The sequence below is a fragment of the Rana temporaria genome, chromosome 9 (genome assembly GCF_905171775.1).
Source record: "Rana temporaria chromosome 9, aRanTem1.1, whole genome shotgun sequence".
NCBI classification, from domain to species: Eukaryota; Metazoa; Chordata; class Amphibia; order Anura; family Ranidae; genus Rana; species Rana temporaria.
The window spans coordinates 166,730,235-166,748,531 of record NC_053497.1 but is presented as its reverse complement, the minus strand read 5'-3'; the positions used below and the strand labels follow the sequence as shown (position 1 = coordinate 166,748,531).

General features: G+C 44.1%; 1 protein-coding gene across 1 annotated transcript in view; it reads left to right on the top strand.

Annotated features, from left to right (window-relative positions):
• LOC120914298 (class I histocompatibility antigen, F10 alpha chain-like) overlaps window positions 1–17,581 on the top strand; it is a 63,151-nt gene extending 45,570 nt beyond the window's left edge. The window contains exon 8 of the mRNA XM_040324931.1: window positions 17,105–17,581. The gene's annotated coding sequence lies outside the window, so the exon portion shown is untranslated. The remainder of the gene's footprint in view (window positions 1–17,104) is intronic.
• Window positions 17,582–18,297: the final 716 nt, after the last annotated feature.

Genomic DNA, 18,297 nt, shown 5'->3' with positions numbered 1-18,297 from the left:
CCAATTTGTGCTGGGGATCATAAGGAGAGGGTACAGACTAGAGTTCTCAAGTCCCCCCCCATCCAGACTCTTAATCACCAATTTGCCCCAGTGCAAAGAGAAATCTGTGGCTCTGATCTCCTCTCTTCAGGAGTTGGAGGATCAGGAGGTGGTAGTTCGGGTTCCATCGGAGGAGATAGGAAAGGGCTTCTACTCCCACATATTTGTGGTCCGCAAGCCTTCAGGGAAATTCAGGCTTATACTGAATTTAAAACCTCTAAACACCTCGGTCACGTACAAACGGTTTCGGATGGATTCCATCTATTCCGTGAGGACACTCCTCCTTCCGAACTGCTTCATGGCATCCATAGATCTAAAGGATGCCTACCTACACATCCCAATAGCGGAATGCCATCAGAGATTTCTCAGACTGGCCGTGAGGTCCAGAGAGGGGACGTTTCACCTGCAATTCAAAGCACTCCCCTTCGGGCTCTCCTCTTCCCCCCGCATATTCACCAAAGTGATGGTGGAGGTACTAGCCTTTCTACGTCTCAAGGGCATCCTGGTAGTAGCTTACCTGGACGATCTGCTATTTTTTGCAGACTCCCCGACACGGTTGTCCCAGGACCTCCAGGTTGCAAAGGGGATTCTGGAAAACCTAGGTTGGTTACTCAATCTGGAAAAATCCAGCCTGACACCCTCCCAAAGAGTCACTTTTCTGGGATATGTACTGGACTCAACCAGACAGATGACTTTTCTCCCAATAGAAAAAGTTCAGAAGGTGGACAATGTAATATCACTTCTTCAGGGCAGTGGCCAGCTTCCGATAAGGAAAGCCATGTCAGCTCTGGGGTTATTAACATCTTGTCTTCCTGCAGTGCAGTGGGCGGGTCTGCATTTCCGACCTCTACAACTGTTCATACTGAACATTTGGGACCACAAACCGGAATCCTTGGATTCCCTGATATCCATACCGGTTCACATCAAGAGGTCCCTTTGGTGGTGGAGGAAGGGGGCGAACCTTTTACAGGGCCTGGATTGGATCTTCCCGATCTCCAGAACAGTGACAACAGATGCCAGTGGCTCCGGTTGGGGAGCACACCTGGACTCCCTTCTGACACAGGGTCGCTGGGCAAAAGAGGACTCGCAAAAATCTTCGAATTGGAGAGAACTAAAAGCGATAGAGTTAGCCCTCAAAGCCTTTCAGAAGGAGCTGCAGGGACAGCATGTTCGAATCAGGACAGACAACTCCTCGGCAGTAGCTTATGTCAACAAGCAGGGGGGCACCAGGAGCAAGTCCTTATGGGATCTGACAAAATCTATTCTCATATGGGCGGAGGCCAATGTCTTGTCCCTCTCAGCCATACATCTGAAGGGAGAATTAAATCAGGTCGCAGACTTCCTCAGCAGGAAGAAACTGAGGGAGGGCGATTGGGTTCTGAATCAAGAAGTTTTCAGAGCGATCACTCAAAGATGGGGTCTTCCGGAGGTGGATTTATTCGCCTCAAGAGAAAATGCCAAAACTCTGCTCTTTTTTTCCCTAAACAGGTGGGATGGAGCTCTGGCGGTGGAAGCTCTGGCCCAAACCTGGAAGTTCTCCAGGTGTTATGCTTTCCCCCCTCCGGTTCTAATACCAGCAGTCCTGAGGAAACTGCAGGGGGAGAACACAACACTCATTCTCATCGCACCTCATTGGCCCAGGAGACCATGGTTCTCTATCCTAAAAAGTCTATCGATAGAACCTCCTTGGATTCTACCAATTCGGGAGGATCTCCTTTTGCAGGGTCCAATCTGCTGCCCGCAGGTAGAGAGATGGAACCTGGCAGCTTGGCTTCTGAGGAAGAGCTGCTGAGGGGCAAAGGGTTTTCAGAACGCCTGGTTGAAACACTCCTAAGCTGTAGAAAGAAGGAGACGCAAGCCATTTACCAAAAAGTGTGGAAACGGTTTAACATCTGGTGTGCAGAAAGCTCCTTCAGTGTCAACAGCTCTGTGGCTGTTTTAGAATTTCTTCAAGCTGGAGCTGACAAAGGGCTGGCAACTAGCACGCTGAAGGGTCAAGTGTCAGCACTAAGTGTATTTCTTGAAAAACAACTAGCATTTGACCCTTGGGTCTCTAGATTTTTTTAAGGCTTTGAGTAGACGGAGACCTGTAAAAACCTCCAACTTCCCAGTTTGGGATCTCTCATTGGTTCTTCAGGCCTTTACAGTAGAACCATTTGAGCCTTTAGACAAATGTAGTTTAAAAGTGATCACTCTCAAAACAGTATTTTTAGTAGCGATCACTACTGCCAGGAGAGTGAGCGAACTCGAGGCCCTATCTATTAGGGTCCCCTTTTTTCAAGTTTTTCCGGATCGCATCATTTTTAAGACAGATCCGGCTTTTCTACCAAAGGTAGCTTCTAAGTTTCACAGAAGTCAAGAAATAACATTGCCTTCTTTTTGTTCAAATCCTGTGAGGGAACAGGAACACAAGTTTCACAACCTAGACGTTAGGAGGTGTGTCCTACAATACTTGGATTACACAAGTTCAGGAAAGCTGATTCACTATTTGTTTTGTTTTCTGGGTCCAGAAAAGGGTCTAGGGCTTCTAGACGCACGATAGCCAGGTGGTTAAGGGCAGCCATCGTTCTAGCCTATTCTTCTAGGGGAGTAGAGCCTCCACAGGGTATCAAGGCTCATTCCACCAGGGCAGTAGCAACTTCCCAAGCAGAGTGTGCTGGTGCCTCCCCGGAGCAGATCTGCAAGGCTGCAACATGGTCTAGTTTTTCAACGTTTGTAAAACATTACAGACTGGACCTACTTTCAACCAAAGACCAGGCTTTTGGACGCAAAGTACTGCAAGCAGTTGTCCCACCCTAGGGTAAGGTGCTCGCTTATCCTCTCTACAGTACCTGTCCTGAAAGACGAACAGGGAAAAACGGGGTTACTTACCGGTAACATCCCTTTTCCTGGAGTCTTTCAGGACAGCACTGGTACCCACCCTCTTTGTTGTAGGGGATATTATGGAAACTCATCAGACGAGGCCGTCAGGTAAGATGTAATTTTATACTTTTATGACGTGTTCTTGTGTCTCCCCAGCTGGCCGGAGGTACTCTGGAAAAAACTGAGGAGCTGAGGGAGGATGAGGCTTAAATTCTTAATTGGAAGGCGGTGTTTCCTGTGAGGGGAGGAGCCTGTGTCTCTCTACAGTACCTGTCCTGAAAGACTCCAGGAAAAGGGATGTTACCGGTAAGTAACCCCGTTTTTCTTATCTTTCCATATGAAGTTCATGATTTGTTTTTTGAGAGCTGAGAAGAGTATTCCAGGCAAACTTATAGGTATCATCTGGAACTTATATGTAATTTTTGGTAAAATTACCATTTTAAAAAAGTTTATTCGTCCTATCCAAGATATTGGTCTATTTTTTATCCTCCCTATTTCTTTCCTAATTTCATTTAGCAAGGGAATGAAATTTATCACATACATTTTTTTAATTGATTTTGCTAGGAGAATACCGAGATACTTAAGTTCTTTTACCCAAGAGAAGCGGTATTCCATTTTTAGGTCCCTTTCATCTCGTCCGTTAACGTTGATACTCAGAATCTCGGTTTTGGCAACATTGATTTTAAAGTTTGATATTTCTCCGTATAACGTGCATAGGTCTAATAGCTTTGGAATTGAGGTTTTAGGGTCTGTCAGATAGAAGATTACGTCATCTGCAAACGCAGAGAGTTTGTGTTCGTCCTCCCCTATTTTAACTCCTCTTATATCAGGGCACTTGCGTATCTTGGCCAGCAGTGGCTCCAAAGAGAGCACGAACAGGAGTGGGGACAGGGGGCACCCCTGCCTTGTTTCATTTTTCATTATCAATTCTTGGGATAGGCTGACATTTATTTTTATTTTTGCCCTCGGCTCCTGATAGAGGGTCGCTATCCACTCCATCATCCTTTGTCCGAACCCCATTTCCTCCAGGGTAAGTAGCATGAGTCCCCAGTCTACCCTATCGAATGCCTTTTCTGCATCTATCGACAGGAGTAGACTCGGGGACTCAGTCTCCTTAATTTTCTGAATTATCAAAAGTGCTCTTACTCCGTTGCCCCTCCCCTCCCTTCCCTGGATGAACCCTGTCTGGTCTGGATGCACCATCCTTGCCATTTCTTGTTTCACTCTCTCGGCCAAGACCTTTGCGAACAGTTTTAAGTCTGTATTTAGCAGAGATATTGGTCGATACCCTGAGCATTCCCCCCTATCCTTACCCTCCTTGGGGATGACCGTTATGGTGGCCTCTGAGGCCTCTCTGCTTAAATCAAAGTCTTTGCCCAATCCATTAAAATATTGACATAATTTTGGTAGAAGGGTCTCCCTGCATTTTTTGTAATACAATATGGTGAAACCGTCGGGGCCCGGGCTTTTACCCGAGGCCGTGCCAGTTAGCGCTGCATTAATCTCTTTATCCGATATTGATCTATCCATCGCTGATGCCTCGTCTCTACTTATTTTTGGCAGCCCTGCTTCCTTCAGGAAATTCACGATTTTATTTATTTTTTCCCCTTCCTGCCCGTTCTTTTGTTCCACCAAATAAAGTTTCTCGTAGTATACCCTGAAGGTTTCCGCGATATCCTTTGTTGTATACTTCATCTCTCCTTTTTCGTTTTTAATTTTATCTATATAATTTTTTGATTTTTTTTTCTGCACCATTCTTGCTAGATGTTTATTTGTTTTATTCCCCCACATAGATCTTTCCCTGGCTATTAAGTTAAATTCCCTTCTGGTTTCTAGATCCATAAGTTCTTTTAGTTTGTTTCGTTTATTGACCAAATTCAGATAAAGATCACATTGTTTCCCTATTTTTTTGTGTTCCTGTTCTAGCAGGAAGATCTCTTCTATCAATTTTTCTTTTTTACTATTTCTTTCTTTTTTTTTTCTAGCACCTTCCGAGATCAGGGTCCCTCTTATCACCGCCTTATGCGCCTCCCATAATGTTGCTGCCGAAACTTCCTCCGACTCGTTTAGCCTGAAATACTCTTCCAGCTCCTTTTTTACCCTTATTAGACTAGTCTCGTCTATCAACAAGTGTTCATCTAGCCTCTAATTTTGTTCAGGCCTCTGGTTTCCTGGGATATCTATTATAATACTGACCGGGGCATAGTCGGAAATCGTCATGGTTTCTATTTTTGTCTCTACCACAAAATCCAAGGTCCTATGGTCTACCAGTATGTGGTCGATCCTTGAATAAGTCCCATGTACTGGGGAATAAAATGTATAATCCCGTTGGTCTGGGTTAAAGACTCTCCAAGCATCAATCAATTGGCTCCTGAATAAAGCATCTCTAAGCTTTCTTAACTGTACACTCCGAGCCCCCGGTGTCTGGGACGTCTTATCTATTTTTGGGTTTAAGCATAAATTTAAATCTCCTCCCATAATAATTCTTCTCCTCCTGAAGTCTGTTAGTTTCCCTAGGATTCCCAGAAGGAATTTTATCGGTAAGGCGTTTGGGGCATAGACATTTACTAGAGTGCACTCCAATCCTTCCAATTTTCCCCTCAAGAAAAGGAATCTCCCCTCTGGATCTGTCAGTCTATCAGTTAATTCAAACCGTACCCTTTTTGAGATTCCAATTGCTATCCCTCTGGCTCTTTTGGAGATAGTATCCCCATAGTACCAAATGGGGAAATCAGGGGCATATAGTCTGACATTCGATCCTAGAGTAATATGGGTTTCCTGTAGGAAGGATATGTCTGCTTTATATCTTTTCAGTTCCTTGAGAACCTTGTGTCTCTTGGTTGGATTATTGAGACCTTTCACATTGTAGGATATACATTTAGTTTGTGGCATCTTTGATCTTTCCCTTTTTTCTTTTTTCTGATTATTTTGGTGAGATAGGCCCTGACCCCCCCCTTCCCTCCCTCCCTCTTCCCCCTCTCCCCTCCCCCCACCTTCCCCATCCCCCCTACCTCCCCTTTAGTCCGATTAATGACCTCTGAGCCATCCTCCATGTCTGGCTCAGTTACTCTCCAGGTGGGGTCCCGGAGTTGCCTCCCCCCCCCAGCCCGGTTGTCGGGCTGGTGGGGGGGGGGGATGGGCAAAATCCCCCACCACCAGTGAAAACACCGAGAGGGGAACCGATAGCCCGAAAAGTAAACAGAGAGAGCAGGCCCCAGAAATAAAAAACACAAACAAAAAGAAAGTAGATAAGAGCAAGCTAAATTTCCAAAGAAAAAAATGTCTCTTCCTTCCCTCTAGAGTTCCTACTACTCTATCTCCATCCAGGCAAGTTCGGTGTCTGCATATCTAATTTTTTGCAGAACTCTTTCAGGTCTTCCGGGAATCTCAATGTTGCAGATCTCCCGTCTTTTGTTCCGATTAGACAAGCCGGGAACCCCCAAATATATTTAATATTCAATTCTGTCATCTGTTTTAATAATGGTTTTAACGCTCGTCTCCTTGCCAGGGTCTCTGGTGATAGGTCAGTAAATATCTGGATCTCTGTCCCTTCAAGGACTATCGGGGGTTGTCCCCTTAGTTTCTTCCAAACTATTTCTTTGTCCTCATAAAGTCGGAACCTGATTATTACGTCTCTTATTCGCTCCGAGCTCCCTCTTTGCGGGTTCCCAACTCTATGTACTCTTTCGATCCTTATTTGGTCTTCTACCGGTTTTTCCAGCAGGGGGTTGAATATCTTCTGCATTATTTTCCTAAGATCTTCTCCCCTCTCCTCTGGTATTGACCTTATCCTCAAATTTTGTCTCCGACTTCTGTTTTCCTGGTCTTCTAATTTATAGAGGATAAGTCTCTGTTGTGATTGAGTCTGATCTATTTGATCCTTTAATGCTTTTACTTCTTGTTCTTGCTTCTCTGTTCGCTTTTCTATTGTTTCAATTCTGGAGAACAAGTGGCCCAGGTCTGTCCGTAAGTTCTGTATTTCCCCCTTTATTTCACTCTTGATCGCTATTTCCAGTCTTGACAGCATCTCTGCCATTTCTCCTTTTGATGGAGATTGCGAGTCTGTGCGTTGTTCCTCTGTCCTACTGCTTTCAGGTCTGTGCTCTGTAGTGCCTTCCTCTCTAAGCTCCAAAGATATTTCGCTGTTGTTGCCCCCCTGGGGTTTCTTATTTTCCGGCTTTTTATCCTTGTTTACTTGTTGGGGTTGTTTCGTTGTTCCCTGTGCACTCTGGATTTTGGGGCTGTCTCCTTTAGTCATAAATGGTCTAATAGAACTTGTTGTGCTTGTGTTGCTTTTGCTTGGGGTTGTCGGGGGTCCCCCCTTTGTAGACCTACTTGCCATCCTGTTCATGTTGTTATTTTCTCTTCTCCTTATTCTTTTCCCCAGCTTGACTTCCTCCTACCTCCTCTCCCTACACGATGGTCCCCTTTTTGCACTCGTCCCGATTTTCACTCCTCTCCTTGAGCAGTCTCAGTGGAGTTGATCTCCTCCCTCTTTCTGTTTGTGTGGTAATATACAGGAGAGGTGAAAAATAATGTATAAAGTCCCGAGTTTTCCGAATGACCCTGGGTTGTTTACTTGTGATGTTTTCTTTTCTTTTTTTTTTCCCCTTCTTCCTACTATGGGTGCTGGTATCAGTGGGGGTGCAGTGGGGCTCTTAATTGATTTTCCCTTTGGCAGATACGTCTCGGCAGGATGAAAACCTTTATGCTTACAGTATAGGATAGGTCACCAAGGCAACTTTTATTTATGTGTTTTCCCCTTTCTTTTCCTCCCTATCCCTGTAGGCTTCTCGGGGGAATTTACACAGTCAACCCAGGATATTTCTCTATAGCTGGCCGCTGCCCGTGCTGGCAGTACTTCACAGTTTTCACCCCCCAGCCCCTACTTATCTAAAGATGGTTTAGTCCTATTGATCCTTTGTTCCCCTCTGCCAAGTTCCTCAGTGCCCCAGTACCTGCTTCTCTGTGTTTATCTCGTGACTTCCTCTAATGGTCCCTGCGGTCAATGTTCGGATTTTTAAGTATGTTTTTAAATGTGTCAGCAACTCAGTCGGCTGGGTAAGTGGGAGTACACAGGACAAACCATCGGGGTCTTATGCACACTGGATCTCTACCTGCATTTAAGCACTTTACACACCCTGAAAGACAGCCCCTCAAGGTATCTCCTCCAAGACACACACTGCTGCTCTCTGTCCACCAAAGCGTGGGGACCCAGAGAGCATAGCGGGATATCTATGATATTTCCTTGTCTGGTAACTTGTTTGTACCGTAAAGAGGACCTTTTGAATACTAGAAAAAGATATCGCTCCTTCGTTCATGTAAGCCCCTTAATCCAGCTGTTGCAGTGCCCAGGGCTCCTTGGATAATACAGTCTAATTTACTCAATTGACAGATTGTCTGTTAAGTACTTATCTTAGGTTCAGTGTACATTTACATCTCCCTGGGTTTTTGCAGCAGCTTTTCCCAGCTATGTATAGGGAAGATTTTTTTTTTATAAAAATGCTTTAAACACATTGATCATGTCTTTTTCAGATACTTCTCCCCCTTGGGGTCCTCTTTCTTACCTCCACCTCCTGCTCCAGAACCTCTGGGGTCAGGGAAATGACATAGACCGAATGACAATATAGAGGAAAAAAGAAAACAAAACGACCTTATCCCCGGCGGTGATGGTGGTGGAGCGGGTAGGTGTATCCACCCTCCTCTCTCACGTTCCTGCACACTCAATCTTCCGTCAGCGAGTTCCTCTCATCATCCTCCGCTCGTCTCCCCTTCTTACTTGCTGCGGTTCCCTGCATGATCGATCGTCCTCACGTGGTGCGGGTAGTGAGGGTATGCACCGAGCAGCAGAGAGCCGTCCCCGCCGCGCTGTATAAGGTCCTCCGGTACTTTATTTCTCCGGGGCGGCATGCACTGTGCGGCGTGCGTACGAGCGCTGCTGGCTTTTCTATTCCTCACCGTGAGCGAATCGCCTCATCCCCAGCTGGTTCCCAACTCCTCACACTCCCCACCTACGCGCGCGCCTCCTCACGTGCACGCGCGCGCCATGATGCATGTATTTAGATTCTAACTGGCTCAAAGATCTCACTTTGTGTCCACCTCTCCATGGCCTGTTGTAAGGGGCAATCCCCCAAAACTTCAAATGTGATGGATCTCTATTGTGAACTGCATCGAAATGTCTAGATACGCTATGCTTGTCAAAGCCATTATGGATGTTGACTACATGTTCCTTGATACGGATTTTAAGGGGCCTTTATGTGCGACCCACATATTGAAGGCCGCAGCTGCATTCTAGTGCATATACGGCACCCTCTGTGTTACACCCAATAAAGTCTTTGATTTCGTACTGTGAGCCATTACTGGTTGATTGGAATGTAGACTTCTTTTCGTTTGGTCTTTTAGTACGGAGACATGCGTAGCATTTCTTGCAGGGATAAAATCCTTTCCCTGAAAAGAAAGTGAATTGTTTCTTGGGGGGATCCATCACATTCTTGACCAGTTGGTCCCGGAGTGTGGGGGCGCGTTTATAAATAAATTTAGGTTTTTCTGGCAAAACATCTTTAAGTTTGTTGTCTGCTTTAAGGATGTGCCAGTGGCGCGTGAAGATCTTTTCAATTTTCCTGTAGTGGACGTTATAATCTAAAATCACAGGGACAACATCTGGTCTATTGGTGAATTTTTGTTTTTCTTCTAGAAGCTTGCTCCTGGGTATTCTAGTGGCCTCTTCAATGTTATCCTGGATGAATTTACACAGGGATATACAATGTAACACTGACATAAAATCACACACATAGGTTGGACTTGATGGGCTTGAGTCTTTTTTTCAATGACACCAACTATGTAACTGTATGTTATTCAATGTTCACAGAATGAAAAATGAAAATTTTATCTTATAGTACTTTGAAAACAAAGAAGCTCACCAATAATATCCACAATTGAGTATATTCTTGTTTGCTGCAGTTCCAACCAAAAGGGAGAAGCCACACTTGTTGGCCACCTAGCCCCTGGGGACGGCCATAACGGTCATTGAACCACCCAAGGGGGAACACCAGAAGCCCTGATCCGACCCACCACAACGGCTGAAAGAATAACCAAAAATAATAACTCAACTCAACATTGGCTGCGATTGGGTAAAGGCCCAAATATGCAGCATACTAGACAAGTATATGGCTGCATATCCCAATAATGGATATATATCAAGTCAACACCCCTGGGGCTATCCTGCAGGACGTATTGTAGACACCATCATAACCCCACCATACCACATTACCCTAAGCAACCAACATGATCTGGTATATATTTATATGCTCTTCAGGTATTTTGACAGGGCCATCTGTCAGAATACATTGGCCACAATGGGATATTAGTCCATCAGTGCAGCATGGATGGAGGAATTTGTTCAATTTTACTGTTTAGCTTGCATCTATATGTATATGGCAAACCTGAAGCTGGCCATACACTAGTAGATTTTAGAATGAACGCTTGTAAAGATTTGTATGAAAATTCTAAGTGTATTCAATGATGAGATGGAATGTCGTTCGAAGTTCTGCAAAATGTTATCGCTTTTAATTTTTGTAGTAAATGGACTTTCTTGAATGAAAACCACATACACTGTTAAAAATATGTGCATTGGAGAAAAATTCTCCTTTCAGCTCCTTTGAATTTTGTCATTACTGTGGATAAAAACAATTGTTGATTTGGGCACACTAACCATTATAAAATGGAACAAATTTTTTAACTGCTTACAAGCCACTCACAGTAGATTTACTATGAGCAGGCACATGCGGATACAGTGAATATCTCCTAAACTGTGCAAGTTTAGGAGAAATTCACGGTACTGACAGGTAAGCCTTATTATTGGCTTACCTGTAGGTAGAAGTGGTTATACAGGGTTTAAAACCAATTTAAGTTTGGTCAAAACCCTGTTGAAGCACCCCTGGGCTCTTTGGTGTATGGACTCTGCAGGCCATTCTATGAGTATATTCTTGGTGCATATATGAAAGACAAGCTACATAGTGCTTTATTGTTTAACCAGTTAAGCCCCGGACCAATATGCAGCCTAAAGACCCAAGGTGTTTTTACAGTTCGAGACTGCGTCGCTTTAACAGACAATTGCGCGGTCGTGCGACGTGGCTCCCAAACAAAATTGGTGTCCTTTTTCCCCCCACAAATAGAGCTTTCTTTTGGTGGTATTTGATCACATCTGCGGTTTTTAGTTTTTGCGCTATAAACAAAAATAGAGCGACAATTTTGAAAAAAATGCAATATTTTTTACTTTTTGCTGTAATAAATATCCCCCAAAAACATATATAAAAACATTTTTTTTCCTCAGTTTAGGCCGATACGTATTCTTCTACCTATTTTTAGTAAAAAAAAATCGCAATAAGCGTTTATCGATTGGTTTGCGCAAAATTTATAGTGTTTACAAAATAGGGGATAGTTTTATTGCATTTTTATTAATTTTTTTTTTTTTACTACTAATGGCGGCGATCAGCAATTTTTTTCGTGACTGCGACATTATGGCGGACACTTCGGACAATTTTGACACATTTTTGGGACCATTGTCATTTTCACAGCAAAAAATGCATTTAAATTGCATTCTTTATTGTGAAAATGACAGTTGCAGTTTGGGAGTTAACCACAGGTGGCGCTGTAGGAGTTAGGGTGCACCTAGTATGTGTTTACAACTGTTTGGGGGTGTGGCTGTAGGAATGACGTCATCGATCGTGTCTTCCCTATAAAGGGAATGACGCGATCGATGCGCAGCCATAGTGAAGGACGGGGAAGCCGTGTTTACACACGGCTCTCCCCGTTCTTCAGCTCCGGGGAGCGATCGCGACGGAGCGGCTATAAACAAATAGCCGCGCCGTGGTCCCGGATCGCTCCCCGAGCGGACCCGACCTCCGCATGTAGCGCGGGGGGGTCCCGATCGGACCCCCCACCCGCTAATAGGCGAGGACGTACGTTTACGCCCATGTGCCTGTACGTGCCATATTGTGGACGTATATGTACATGCGGGGGTCGGGAACTGGTTAAAACCACATTTATTTTAAAAATTGTTCATCAGGGTACTCACACAGTCATGTACCAGCCTGGAGGCTGAGGTGATGAGGTGGCTCCCCTTTACAGCTGAGTGCAACGTACCTCTGGAGTTGAAGACGGAGGGTGCTATGCCCAAAGATGCATGGGTTGCCTGCTGGCGGGACACCCAGGAGCAGAGAAGGTGGTCACAGCCAATGATTCTCTGGGGGTACTGGTGGATCTAGACAGATAGATAAGCAAAGATAATGTCAGAAGCCAGGCCGGGGGTCAAACACAGGAAGGCAGTCAGAAGCAGAGGCAGGAAGCGTAGTGGAGATCAAGCCGGGGTCAAACACAAGAAGTCAATCTGGAACAGGCAAGAGCAGGTCCGTGAAACAAGCTGGATTTAGAGCCAGGAGAGAAGCCAGAGCAGGTCAGGGTACGCCGGGTCGGTAACAGATAATCAACAAGAGCAAGGAACACATACAGAGCCAACGATAATCCAGCAATTTGTGAGAGCCAATGGAGTTCTTATATAGGCCAGAAAACGCTGGTGATTAGGACGTTTTGTGTACGTTTGTGCTTCTGTGCGAACGTATGTTCGCCAATTGCGTGCCAGTCGCTAATGCGCATGTATGGACTGGTGTGGCCATATTGTATATTGTCATATCTGCCAATTCTTCTCTGGATTCTTCCTTGACACACACTCAAGGTGCTTGTAGTGCACCAATCTGTGTATAACCCAGTTGAAGTCGTAGGTCCATTCGTTTAGCCACAGCTGCTCTTACTAGCAATGCTGCTGCTGCCTACACCATCCTGTCCCCTCCCCAATGCGTGTCGACACATGGATCACGTGGCTATCCCCCTGAAGAAGACACCTTGAGTGTGTGAGTACCATGATAAACAATTTTTTAAAGAAATGTGGTTTTAAACAATAACGCACATGTAGCTTGTCTTTCATATATGCACCGAGGGATATACTCATAGAACAGCTGAGGATCCTGCAGAGTCCATACACCACAGAGCCCAGGGGTGGTTCAACAGCATTTTTAACCAAACTTAAATGATACCCTGAGGTGAGGATAATCACATAGAGTGTGTTGGCACTTCTAATAAGATTGGAGCACTATCACAAGGACCCACTTTATTGGAAAATGTAATATTGATAAACTTAAACTATTGAGCATATATGGAACAAAGCCCCACACATACATCGGGTGGAGAGCATCAAGCAAGTCCAGGCTGGAGTGTGCAGGGCTGGGAAGCTAATTAGGAGGCTGCTGGATTGATCCGTCAAGGAGGTCGGGTTACATACAGGAGGAATCCACATATCTGTTTACCTCATGCGATATATGATCTCTTATAACATAGAGATCATTTGAATCTGGTAAGCTGCACATTTAACCACTTCAATACAGGGCATTTTCACCTCCTTCCTGCCCAGACCAATTTTTTGTTTTCAGCGCTGTCCCACTTTGACAATTGCGCAGTCATGCAACACTGTACCCAAATGAAATCTTTGTTTTTTTTCCCCACAAATAGAGCTTTCTTTTGGTGGTATTTGATCACCTCTGCAATCTTTTTTTTTTTTTCGCTATAAACAAGAGAAGAGCGACAATTTTTGAAATAAACAATATTTTTTACTTTTTAAGTTAATAAATTTTTTTCTTCAGTTTAGGCCGATACATATTTTTGGTAAAAAAAAATCGTGTCTATAAAATATGGGATAGTTTTATTGCTTTTTTTTTTACTAGTAATGGCGGCGATCTGCGATTTTTATTGTGACTGTGACATTGCAACGGACATATTGGATGCTTTTGACACATTTTTGGGACCACATTTATACAGCGGTTAGTGCTATAAAACTGCACTGCTTACTGTGTAAATGTGACTGGCAGGGAAGGGGTTAACACTAGGGGGCTCTGGAGAGGTAAAATATGTTCCCTGGGAGTGATTCTTACTGTAGGAGGAGGGGACTCGCAAGGGGAGGAGACCGATGTGTGTTCCTCTGTACTGGGAACAAACAAACATCGGTCTCCTCACCCCTGACGGGAGGTGGAGCTGTGTGTTTAAAAACGGATTGAATATTTTTTCACTGGAAGTGGTTCACTTGATTCTATAGAAAGATTTGAACATGGATTGAAATGAAAACACCAGGACACTTTTTATATGTATATGTTTTTCTGATCAATTTATATAATATTATTTTATGTATTTTCTGATGAATTCGGTTTCACAGTCATTATGATTGTTTAACCACTTCGCATCTACGCTATAATCGAATGACGGCTACAGCGTGGACCTGCTTTGCCGGGAGGCCGTCAATAGACGTCCTCCCCTTCGCACGCTCCCCGCATGCCCTGCACTGAGACTCGGGTGATCACAGATCAGATCCCGGCCCCTTACTACGTGATCAGCTGTCAGCCAATGACAGCTGATCACGTGATGTAAACAAAAGCTCGGTAATCTTTTTTTTTTTTTTCCCTCACGCTGACAGCATGAGGAGAAAAAAAAGCTGATCGCCGTTTCTTGTGCAAGGGACATCGGTCCTGAAGAGGAAGGGACACAGGCACCTCATCTGTGCCCACCAGTGCAAAAAAGTGCCACCTATCAATGCCCACCAATGGTGCCAATCAGTGCCACCTAGCAGTGCTGCCTATTAATGTCACCTACCAGTGCCGATCAGTGCTCATCATTGCCACCCATCACTGCCACCTATCAGTGCCACTTCTCAGTGCCCACCAGTGCCACCTATCAATGCCCTTCAGTGCCACCCATCAGTGTCACCTCTCAGTGCCCACCAGTGCAGCCTCATCCGCGTACATCAATGAACAAAAATTACATTTTATAACAAAATATAAAACGGTTTTGTATTTTTTTTTTATTCTGTCTTTTAATTTTTTTAACAAAAAATAAAAACTGCAGAGGTGATCAAATACCACCAAAAGAAAGCTCTATTTGTGGGATAAAAAAAAAATTCATTTGGGTACAGCGTTGTATGACCGCGCGATTGTCATTTAAAGAGTGAGAGCGCTGAAAGCTGAAAATTGGTCTGGGCAGGAGGGGGGTTTAAGTGCCCAGTAAGCAAATGGTTAATCACATGATGGTAATTTGTATGTTTGTTCACAATATTTCACTTCATTGATTCATATGAGACAGTGCATATCTTTTATATTTTGAGCACCATATCTTCACCTCCTCATATTCAAAAAAAAATTGGGTACTTAGCATGCCTCAGGGTCCAGTGCTGATTTCCGAAGGTCAGTTCTTCTCGCCACTATGGGTCCCCAGTGCTGCCATCTTGGAGGTTGAGGATGGGGGGAAATAGGCAGGGGGTGGGCCCAAACAGGGCCGGCGCTACCATATGGCGGCTTACACAGTCTTTTGGCAGCAAAATGCACCTTTTGCCTAAGTAGACAAAAATCCTTGCACCAGCCCTGGGCTCAAGTGGGTTGCATTCTTGCCAAGGTGAGAATTTAGGAAGTGAGTACCTGTCAAAAAAAAGGTACTCGCTCCCTGTTAACCACTTAAAGTGGGGACTTACCCTAAAACAATTCTAACATTGCATGGAGCCGACCTATGAGACCGACAGTATGCTGTTTTTTTTTTGCGTACATACCATTTTAGGGCTGTTTTCACCCCCGGCTTCCCCGCGGGAGTCGTTCCTAATCACAGGCTGTGATTGACGTGCTTCCCACCGGCGCATACTGCGCGTCACGAGTTGCCGAAAGAAGCCGAACATCGGTGCGCAGGCACCGTATAGAGCCGCACCGACGTTCGGCTTCTTTCGGCAACTCGTGACGTGCAGTATGCACATCGGAAGCACATCAATCACAGCCTGTGATTAGGAACGCCCACTCCCGCGGGGAAGCCGGGGGTGAAAATAGCCCTAAAATGGTATGTACGCAAAAAAAACAACAGCATACTGTCGGTCTCATAGGTCGGCTCCATGCAATGTTAGAATTTTTTTTTAGGGTGAACCCCCGCTTTAAGGACTGCCATACACAGATTTACATAGACAGAATGGCACGGACAGGCAAATGGGCGTACAGGTACGTCCCCTTTAATTTGCTGCTGTGTGGTCGTGCACGTGGCGCTGGCAGCGCGCTCGCAACCCTGTCGCGAGCTCCGTGGCTGTGCCCACGGCACCCGCGGACTCGATGTCGGCTGGTGTCCTGCGCTTGTGTCATGGAGCTGAAGAACTGGGAGATGTCAGTGTAAAAGCAACATCTCTCCATTCTTCCTAGTGACATGTCACTGATCGAATGCTCCCTCTCATCGGGAGCAGCGATCAATGACGTGTCACTCGTAGCCACGCCCCCTAACCATTAGAATTACTCCCTAGGACACACTTAACCCCTTCAGCGCCCCCTACAGGTTAACCCCTTCACTGCCAGTGTAATTTTTATAGTAATCAGTGCATTTTTATAGCACTGATCTCAGCAAAAATGACAATGTTCCCAAAATGGTGTCAAAAGTGTCCGATCTGCCCGACATAAAGTCACAGTCATGATAAAAATCGCTGATCGCCGCCATTACTAGTAAAAAAAATATTAATAAAAATGCCATAAAACTATTCCCTATTTTGTAGACGCTATAACTTTTGCGCAAACCAATCAATGATCGCTTATTGTGTTTTTTTTGTTTTTTTTACCAAAAATATGTAGAAGAATACGTATCGGCCTAAACTGAGGGGAAAAAAAAATTTTTTTATATCTTTTTGGGGATATTTATTATATTAAAAAGGTAAAAATATTGTATTTTTTTCAAAATTGTGGCTCTATTTTTGGTTATAGCGCAAAAAAAAAAAAAACGCAGAGGTGATCAGATAACACCAAAAGAAAGCTCTATTTGTGGGGAAAAAATGGACGTCAATTTTATTTGAGAGTCACATCGCACAACTGCGCAATTGTCAGTTAAAGCAGTGCAGTGCCGAATCGCAAAAAGTGGCCTGGTCTTTGGCCAGCCAAATGGTCTGGGGCTCAAGTGGAAAAAAAAAGCATCAAAACTGTTAGGGAGAGGGGTGAGAAGGAGGAATAATAGGCACTTTCAATTTTGAGTGACGTTCCACTTTCAGGTAAGATGAATTCATACAGATCACCACTAGAGGGAATATCTGCAGTCTGCATCTATGTAATACAATACAGGAAATACATTTTAACATTTCTATTAATATTTACAGGATGACAATTGTCTGAAGATCTTCTACAAGGAAACTGAACAACTCCAAACCCCGTTCTGCTTTGCTTTCAAATTGATGGCTTGTTTTAGGTTTTATGGTCTACAGAGTGAATTAAAGTGCACCTGTCTTAAAGAATATTTGTCACTTTAATGTAAACATCATTGTTAGATATCTTTTGATATTTCCTTATAATCATTTGTTTGATAAGATTCTAAAGGATCTGTAAAATTATTCTGCCACATGTAAAGACAAATCTTTGTGATTTTGTCTCCCTTTTAATATCTCTGACTGTACAAAAAACTGTCTGGGGCCTCGGAGATCTCTATTCTGCAGATTAATAATGAAATTTCTCGGTCCAGACACATGAGCTGAATGCCGGGCAACATCAGCCAGTTCCATAAAAACCATCCGACATGCGGCACGTGTGTATGAAAGATGAAGTGACTAGCGCAATATTAAATGGCTATGTAGCAAAAAGTGTTTGTCAGTGAATCAAACTGATCATAAATAAAACATATAAAAACAGTGCCAAAATATAAATATACAAAATAATGGTGATTATTCCAATCAGCATGTAGCAAGTGAAAAAATCATGCACAAAACAACTGTGATGCTGTGGTGAGTCAGCAAACAAATGAATTCTCAATAGTTCTGAGATGATAAAAGAGCTTTGAATAGCTAGTGCATAAATGGGATAAAGCAATAAATGCAATCAAAAGTTCCATCAAACAGCAATTCTCCAAAAGAAAATGGTGTGATAATCTTAGGAATCCTCCAATGTGGATCTTCAAAAAAATGTGCTCACAAAGCGCTTACCTTCCCCAAGAAGTAATCAAGCCTTGATTATATGAGTGCTGCTGGATCTGTGTCTGGATATGGATGTCCAGGGCGTTCTGTGCAGTCCTAGGTAATCAGCTCCAGGCTTCTTCCCCAAGAAGTAATCAAGCCTTGATTATATGAGTGCTGCTGGATCTGTGTCTGGATATGGATGTCCAGGGCGTCCTGTGCAGTCCTAGGTAATCAGCTCCAGGCTTCTATTGGGTGACGGTGGTGCTCAGCATGGAGGAATAAAAAAGATTGCTTCCCATAGTGTAGTAAAACGGAGGCTGGTTTATTGTAAAAACGCTACATTACATAGTAAAACAAAGTGAAAACGAAAGGAAAACACAGCTGATCATAGCTTCCTTGTGTGT